This window comes from Mytilus californianus, unplaced genomic scaffold (assembly GCF_021869535.1).
Source record: "Mytilus californianus isolate M0D057914Y unplaced genomic scaffold, xbMytCali1.0.p SCAF_1, whole genome shotgun sequence".
NCBI classification, from domain to species: domain Eukaryota; kingdom Metazoa; phylum Mollusca; class Bivalvia; order Mytilida; family Mytilidae; genus Mytilus; species Mytilus californianus.
The window spans coordinates 70,015,546-70,025,308 of record NW_026262581.1 but is presented as its reverse complement, the minus strand read 5'-3'; positions in this window follow the sequence as shown (position 1 = coordinate 70,025,308).

Below are 9,763 nucleotides of genomic sequence, written 5' to 3'. Positions count from 1 at the left end.
TACAAGAAATTTGTTTTGCATGCACACGTATAAAAATTGCGGTTTTTATCCAACGCAATCATAGGTTTGAACGTTGTTTTTAATTTAGACTTGTATATATATATTGTGTAAAAACTCTTTAACCTGACTGCAAAGCGTTTTACTGGCTTAGAAATTTTTAGAGCCCTGTCTTTTGCAAAATTCAAATGTGTTGTCAACATTGATTGTAGCAAAACCTTATGCCCATGATCAACAGCTCCACATGTCTCGGCCCAAACAAGCTTAACTTTGTCATAATGATTTTCTTTGGTGGCAATTACATGCTTGCCTATGCATATATGTTGCTCTAAAAAATAAGGTTTATGTGTAAACCTTTATACAGTTTTGCTCAAGACAAACAAATAAAAGTTCATTCTCTAAATTATCTTCAGTCATTTATATAACATTTGTTTTCGGGAAATCTTCAGTTTCTGTTGTTTTCTTTGTTATATTTGCAATAAACCGAGCCTGGTATAAATGATTTCTTCTTCATTAAGGGTATTTGTACCTAAAAAAACATGACCATATTATCATTCTTTATACTGCAAATGTGTTTTCTGCACATTCAAATCTCATTTACCATATATTCAATTGTAACATATAAAGTCACTGACCGTATATTGCCTTGTTTATGATGATGGCAATGCGTTTTCGTAGAGATTTTATTTATGAGGCCGGTAAAGAATACAAGTTAACATGATTTTTTTACATTGTCCACCTCAAGCTTGACAAGTTTACCCTTTCTGGGTATCTGTGGTATTTTGTTTTGGTTTTTATTTTTTGGCGTTTGTATCAATTTTTAAGTCTTGCATATTTTCTTTTGGCATTTCATGTTTGCACGTACAAAACTCTTTTTTCTATGCAATCATATGATAAGAAGTTACATAAGAGTTGAGCTGAATATTTTTAAATGAAAATGTATGCTGTGACATCTAATGGCAAACTGTGATGTAGACAAAATAAATTTGGAGAATACTGTTGTATTTCTTTTTACTCCTGAGAGATGTTAGGTTGGAAGGTCTGCAGTTTTATTTTACTATAAGCAAAACATCAAATAATCTTGTTCTTGAAGTAGACTCAATTATTGCATTTTTAAATTGATTTTCAGTTACTGGCTTGTTGCGTAATGTTAAAATAGTTAAATAAAATCATTTACTATTTCACTGATTATGTCACTTTGATTAGCCTTTACACAATTTTCCTGCTGCCAATATTTGCAATTAAGAAAACTGGAAGTCTTGAAAATAAAATGATACAATGTGAGTTAAAGTTATATTTCATTCTTTAAACGGATCAACTGTAAGCACGCATCTTTTTATTTTTGGCTTAACTGTTATTCTGAGAATGATTGTTCAGCAACTACGGAAAGAGCTTATAAAACCATCATGAAGACCAAAATAATGCATAGCTATATAAAAAGTCTGTAATGTTAAATATCTAATATGACGTCCTTTTTTCGATATGTAAACAAAGCCGTGTTCTAATAAAAAAAAAAGTGTTTGGTACATGCGCACAAACTTACTATTTACATTCTAGTTATTTTTATTTTGATCGTAATAAAATAGATATATTTATTTTGCTGCTTACATAAACCTTTATTACATATTGTTATTAAAACATCATATAATTACCCTGCTTTCATTTTTAAACTTATAAAATATGAAAATGTAATGTACATAATTCAATGGAAGGAAACGGGAACAGCCAATCATTCCTATGGCATTCCTTCATGTCATGCTCTATGCTAATTTTAACATGTGTAGGCATTATATTTGACCATATTTTATACCTTGCTAACGATCAGTGCAAAATATCAACATAATGCCTACCATGTTAAAATTAGCATAGAGCATGACATGAAGAAATTATTTCTTAATTGATATAATGATATAACAAGTAAGTTTTGTATGAAAATTAAATGTATGAAAGCGTTAGGGTGATCTATAGTTGCTAACCTTTTAAGTGATTCGGTATCTGATGGATAGTTGTCTCAATGGCAATCATGCCACATCTTTACCAAACATATTCTAGCATACTGTAGATTCAGAAATTAATGTGTGCACTTATTTATATTGTTAATCCATTAAAACTTTGTACAATAAGCAAAAATTCTAGATTTATAAAACGCCTTTGAGAAAAATCTTGAAAAGAAAAATAGTGTTAAAATTAAAGAACCTTTATGGCCAAAAGGGTCATAACTCCTAGATAGAAAATAGAATCATAGTTTTCTGTCGATATGCGCATCTACATATTATGTCCTTATTACTTATAACAAAGTTTCATGATATTCTGTTGTGTGGTTTCAGAGGAGCTACAATAACAAGAACAGGACTGACGGACCAACGGAAGGGTCTAAAACATTATAACACACGCAACTTTGTTGCCTGGGGTATACTTAAAACTACAGTTTAATTCCAGTTGTATTTTTCGCAATAATGAAAACATCACAATAATTTCTTAATTTACATTAAGAGGTAGGTCAAAGTTACAGAAACTAAATATTGCATACCTAAGGTCTTTTCAATGATTCATGATCTTTAAACTGGTCACTGGACATAAGATAACCTTTGCCAATAGCATATATGGCCTTCTTCAGGCAGCATTTTGTGCAAAGTTTATGTTGTTCATTTTGCTAACATTTGGATTGTTTGTCTTCATCTTTACCTCTTCCTTCATGTCAACTGACACAATTGATTATTGCTCATTTTATTCCTGCATTTAAATAAATGAATGAATCAACATATCACCTCGAATAACAACATCATGCCCTTCATGTGAATACCTAAAAGATAAAAAAAAATCATTCTTACAGAAATTAGTATTTCTACTATGTATTGCTATAAGTTCTCAGTGTTAAAAAACCCACAATTTGTAATAGGAAAAATAAAAATAAGTGCATTGTAAAAGACAAATGTTTTATTTTCCAGATTGTATATGATTTATTTTAATTTTAATCACCCTATAACCTTACAGTTTGATGTAAATTCTTTATGTTTCAAAGACTGAAGATTTTATTTTGATTTTTATCTTTTTTGTGGATAGACATTGACAAATTTTCAGCAAATCATTTTTCCATTTTTGTCTCGCCTGCGACTAAAGTCGTGGAAGGCAAGACACATATATTGCTTTTCTGGCAGTGTCGTTGACAGCATCAACAATTGTTAAGTTTACTGCTTAAGTTAGTTGGATAGGAACTACTTGTGCTTAATTAATGATATTTGATATAAAGTTGCATTATTATCAGTAAATATCAGTTTGATGACTATTTCTTTCCTCATGTAGGAAATGGTGGATTAAACCTGATTTTATAGCTACCTATTAAACCTTTCACTTGTATGACAGTCGCATAGAAATCCATTATATTGACAAAAATGTGTGAGCAAACCAAACAGACATAATAGGTAAAATTGTCAAAAATTTGGGTACAACAGTCAACATTGTGTTATAATCTAAACAACATTATAAAACAAATAGCTATTTCAACAAAGAAAAACAAAATGGGATATAGACACTCTATAGACAAAGCACATAAACAAAAATGAAAGGCAACAATACAAAAAATGATCATGGCACAATAACACAATGGCGGGAGTAGAAATACCTAGACACGCCAAAAGTATATTACCAAAAATTGACTTAACACTAAAGGTTAAAAATATACAAAGACAAATAAAAACACTATAACACGTAATTAAGATGATAAACAACGTCAGTACATATAATCTATACTTCAAGACCGTCATGTATTATTCATGAAGTTGATACGGATGACCTTTTTTTTAGAAAAAGGACGAGACGTTCTTTGTCCTAACCCTGGTTCATCAACTTTCTGGTCAGACACTGGTGACGTTTTATAAAGTCTGGGTATCAGCTGCAAGCTCTTGAATAGTGAATGAGTTGAGAAATGTAGATCCCATATGCAGGTGAAGTTGGTATATTGCTGCTAAGGTTGTTTTATTAATTTCTAGTTCTGGAGGATATATTATTGGAACCCAATCAAAAAAGTTTGGATTGTTATTGGAAAGAACATCATTAATATATCTGAATGTGAAAAAAAATGATTTGGCTTGTTTAATCTTCTTGTGTTTGACAAGTGTCTGAAGGAACTCCGACTCATATGAAAATAAGAAGAGGCCGGCAAGGAGAGGCGCACATTTTGTTCCTATAGAAATGCCGACAATTTGTCGAAAAAGTCTACCTCCAAATTCAACAAATATGTTGTCGATAAGAAACTCCAGCATACTGATCACTTGTTTCTCTGTGTAGCATGTTTTATCTTTTTGTTCACTATTAACAGAATATGCCGTATGGTATCCCAAAGCAATACATTTATAGCGTATGCTACCATATTTATATTTAAAAGCATTGTGGGTTATTTCTTTTAGACGATTGTTCAATTTCACATGAAGAACAGTAATATACATTGTTGAAAAACCAAACATTTTGGTAGACTTAATTTCAGAGAAAGATCGAGATTGAAAAGTACTCAGAAGTTCTTTAGTTTTTTTTTAGAATCTACATATAATTAATACCACAGTTTCACAGTATTTCTGAAGACCCTCTTTCACTGCGGACAAATTTGTTGTCAATCTAATGGACAATTCCTTTGTAGAACATGCAGATGAGCCGGCAATGTACCGTTGTTTGTACGGAATTTTGTCAAGCTAAGGTATTAAATACAAACAAGGTAAGTCCTCAGATTTGCTGTTCAATATAATCTTCATTTATGCCATGAAGGACTTATGATTCTCCAAAATCTCATCCTTGTCAAATGATATGTTTTTGTATGTGGGATTACCTGAGTGCTCATGTATTCCTAATTCTTTTACAAAACACTCCTACAGTACCTACAGTATCAGCGGTCATCGATTTGTCACCGATCAGTCAAGTTCGCGTCAAACTCACGTCACCAATTCGTCAGACTTATAGTAAAAATCTTTGACTGATCGGACGGATCGGACGGATTGACCTTTCTGACGGATTGAACTCTACTACGCCACATGCTGAACTCCTCCAAATTACGGAATCTTAGTTTCGTTTCATTTAATTAAAATGGCGCCATGGAAAAATACGAATCGTTAGGGGTACAGAAACTCGACATTTTATTATTAATCATTCAGCAAGGTTATAACAATTAAAAAGAAGAGAAATATGCAGATAAAACTAAGTTAAGATATTTGTAAAGAATTGTTATACTTTTTTCAAACCCGACGAGTGCTTAGACGGTGTTTATCGCGAGTGTTAAATAAATATTCCGAAAATGCTCTAAAAATGAAATGAAATGATCATTTATCGCTAATTTCAGTGTCTAATTTTCAATAAAATAAAGAAATATGAATGTTGGACACTCAAAAATAATGCGGGTTTATTGTCTCTTTGACATATTCCCCATTTCTATTCTCAATTTTTTTTAAATATAGAGTATATATTCCCTAAAAATTCCCCATATTTTTTAAAATTTATTATATCCAATGAAGGTTTTTGTGTCATTAAATCTTCATGAATTGAAACAAATGCACTCTTATTCAACAGAGAAATGATTTTAAATATCTCAATCTCTATATTATTCAAATTTTATAAAAAGTAACATGTCCAAAGGCAATTAAAATAACTGAATGCTAACAACAGTGCATTATTGTTGATAAAAAGAAGAAATATTGGTATTTCTTAACAATGACATCATTGAAATAAAGAAATAATTGCATTTTTATTCAACACAAACAATAGTTCAAGTATCTTCATCCTTATATTACTCATATATTATCAAAAATCACTTATCTAAAGGCATTCATAATGACTGATTGCAAATGACGTTGCATTATTATGATATAAAAGAAGAAATAATTGCATTTTTAAGCAATGCAAACAACATTTTAGTATCTTTTCCCTGAAATTCGGCATATTTTATGAAAAACAGCCAATCCTGATGTACAAGAAGTACTAAAATCAAATGGTGGTTCATAATTTCTATTAAAATAAAGAAACTATTACATTATTATTCAACACAAACAAAAGTTTAAGTATTTTCATCCTTATTTTGTTAAAATAATATCAAAATAAATTTATCTTAAAGCCTTGGAAATAACCAGTTACAAATAACATTGCATTATTGTTTATGAAAAAAAAAAAGAATTGGTCATTTTAAACTATGCGAATATCATTTTACTATTTTTTCTTTGATATTCATTAAATTTTGAAAACAACCTTTCCTGATGTACAAAAAGTACAAAAAAACAATGACGGTCAATAACTTCTATTCAAATTAAGAAGTGATTGCATTCTTATTCAACAAAAACAAAAGTTTATGCATATTTATCCTTATATTATTCACATTTTATAAAAAGAAATATTCAGATGCATTTAAAATGACTGATTGCAATTGACATTGCATCATTTTGGATAAAAAGAAGAAATATTAGCATATTTAAATAATGCGAACACAATTTTAGTATCAATTCTCTGAAATATTTCATCATATATAAAAAAACAACTCATCCAAATGTACAAAAAGTTCTTAATTCCAATGGCGGTTCATGATTTCTATTAAAATAAAGAAATTGTGGTACACAAACAAAAGCTTAAGTATCTTTATCCTTATATTATTCACATATTATACAAAATTACTTATCTAAAGGCATTCATAATGACTGATTGCAAATGACGGTGCATTATTTCTGATATAAAGAAGAAATATTTGCATTTTTTAGCAATGCAAACAAAATTTAAGTATCTTTTCCCTGATATTCAGCATATTTTATGAAAACAGCCAATCCTGATGTACAAAAAGAACTAAAATCCAATGGCGGTCAATAATTTCCATGAAAATAAAGAAATGCATACATTCTTATTCAACAAAAACAAAAGTTTCTGTATATTTATCCTTAAATTATTCACATTTTATAAAAAAGAATTATTCAGAGGCATTTAGATTAACTAATTGCAAATAATATTGCATTTTCTAGGATAAAATAAAGAAATATTAGCATTTTTAAACAATAGGAACACCCTTTTAGTATCTTTTTTCTGACATATATTATTATTTGTAAAAAAAAACAACACATCCTGATGTACAAAAAGTAAAAAATTACAATGGCGGTTCATGATTTCTATTTCAGTATAGAAATGAATGCACTCGTAATCTATCCAAACCTAGCTTTAAGTTTCTTTACTGTTATTATATTATTTTCGTTTCCATCATCTAGTGGCATTAAAATGCATAATTGCTACATAAATGATAATATTTTATCTCTATTTAGCGAAACAGAAACATTCTCAGCATGACGTTATTCTGCACTTGTGTAATTTATTCGGGGGAAAAAAAGGAAACCAATAAAGAAAAAAATAACATATAATGCGTGAAAAAAAAATAATTCATATATTTTTTTTTATGTGTGAATGCGACCAAGTTAATCACAAATAAACGAGTAAAGGTGTCTTCGTAGAGGTCCGCGTTTATCGTATGTAAATACTGTTCGTTTTACATAAGAATTTTAATTATATACGTATCTGTCCGATCCGTGCATATAATTAATTTACTGATCGATCGCTGACCGTTGTCACGGTAACTCTCACATAGCTTATTTGACGTATCTGACGAATTCTATGGGTCATCGATCACCGATCATTCATCGATCAGTTAAACATCCGTCACCGATCATTCACCGATCAGACATGTTCCCGTCAAACAGTAACGCCTAATGTTGTAAGTACTGTAGTAGTACAATTTACATACACACACAATATTATTTAAAGCTTTGTCCGCAGGAACAACAACATATTTATCGTGAAGAAATGTGCTCATGATCACATTACTTTTGGAAGACATCATATTAAGGGTCGCAAAAACTGCAATGATATATGTATTTTTAAGTGTCCTTTAATTTCAAACTTTAAGTGTTGATTTAAGGAGGCCATTAGATTGTTCAACTGGTCTTCTTTTCCCCAGATTATCCAAACAACTGCACCTTTGAAACAATACATGTTGAAACATCCGCTGCTTTCATGCCATCTGCAGTAATGTTGTCCAGACCGTGTGAATTTATCTTTTGTGACGAAATACAAACATTTACAATTTTGAACAAAGTTCATATGCTAAATGTCTCGAAATTTTGATCCTCACAATCAGCAAGATATGTATTAATTTGTCTGGCAGAAATTATATTCTCACCACCTTTACAATCGTTATTTTCACACCTGTAGATAGAGATTGGGTTTTTTTTTTTTTTTTTTTAGCCATAACCAACAGCTTGGACTAGAAATAAATTCTACAGAATGCAGAACTTTCGGCCTACTGAGACATGTGAGACGTGTTCTGGATATTGTTTTATATTTGCGCCGGTGATTCAAAAGACGCATGCCTCCGTGGTGCATCAATTTTGGATATGGTTACTCCTGGTATTAGTTTCATGAGATTTTTTTTAGAGAATGTATGTGCAAATAGTGATAGTATTTGTTTTTGAGAGAGCCCATTGTCTTGAGCTAATTAGGTCTTCACTAGTGCTCTTGTTAAGATGTCCTGCTTGTTTTCATCACAGGAATCAATTTTTTTCCACATATTTCAGAGAAAACAGTATTTACCTGTGTTTGAACAATATAATTCAGAACCAAGCTAACAGCATCTGAGGCAACTTTTAGGTACACAGACGTGGTATTTTTAGACGTATCTTTCTATGGTAAAGTCAGCTGACATTTGAGTAGGTTTCAAAATTCACTTTCTCTAGGGTCATCAATTCACAATTAAACATATCTTTATCAGTTTCCTTTTCTTTTTCCGAATCAGAGGAAGACCTGTGAGAATTCTTAACAATGGCTGGCGGGGTAAACTTACTTAACTGTGAGCTGAGATCCTCAATTTTTGAAAATTGAAACACTTTTAATACAAATGATTTAAAACACTGTAATTATATATTTGAATATTGTGTTTATTGGTATACATACTGATGTCATTATCAACAAATTAAAACCCATTCACAGTCCTTTAATCTGTCAATCCCTATATTTTGGCATTGCTCAAGTCCGTGTTTTTCTCTCACAAAATTAATTGGATGTTGAATGTGTACTGATTGATTTTTTAGTCTTATCGGTCGTCCAACTGTCTATATCACTCTGCTCAGCTCTTAATAAAATTGCATATCGCGGCTTTGTGACGTCAAATACGTTAATAACTCTGACTCGGACATCCACCGACGTCGTCATTTATATACTGACGTTGATAAGTTTGACCCGAACTTATCAAGTCATCTTCCAGTTTGTTGGTGAAACAAAGAAATCACTAGTTTTTATCATGCAAAATACGTTCAACCCGATAAATCGAGTATTTGGTTGTCTGTATATCTATATTATAAAATATGAGCTGCTCGACACAATATGAAGCTTTTTTTAACTTGTTCGCTACGCTCACTCGACACAAAGCTTAATATTGTGACTTGCAGCTGATATTTTACGATATCAATATGCAGACAACCTGATAATCGATTCTTAGATACATTAGTCGTTATGGGCTTCGAACCAGCTTTCAGCAACTGGGAGTACTTTCAGTTCTGTACTTTGTGTTTTTTGTGATTTTGTAAGGTTTTTCGTTTGTTCTTTGCATCGATCTGATGAGATAAGACATTTTCAACTGATTTGTATAGGTTGTTCTTATGTTGTACTGTTACACCAATGTTTCAGGTTATGGGAGGGTTTGGCGCCAACAAGCATAATTAAACCCGCCACATTCAGTTTATTCCTGTCCCAAGTCAGGAGC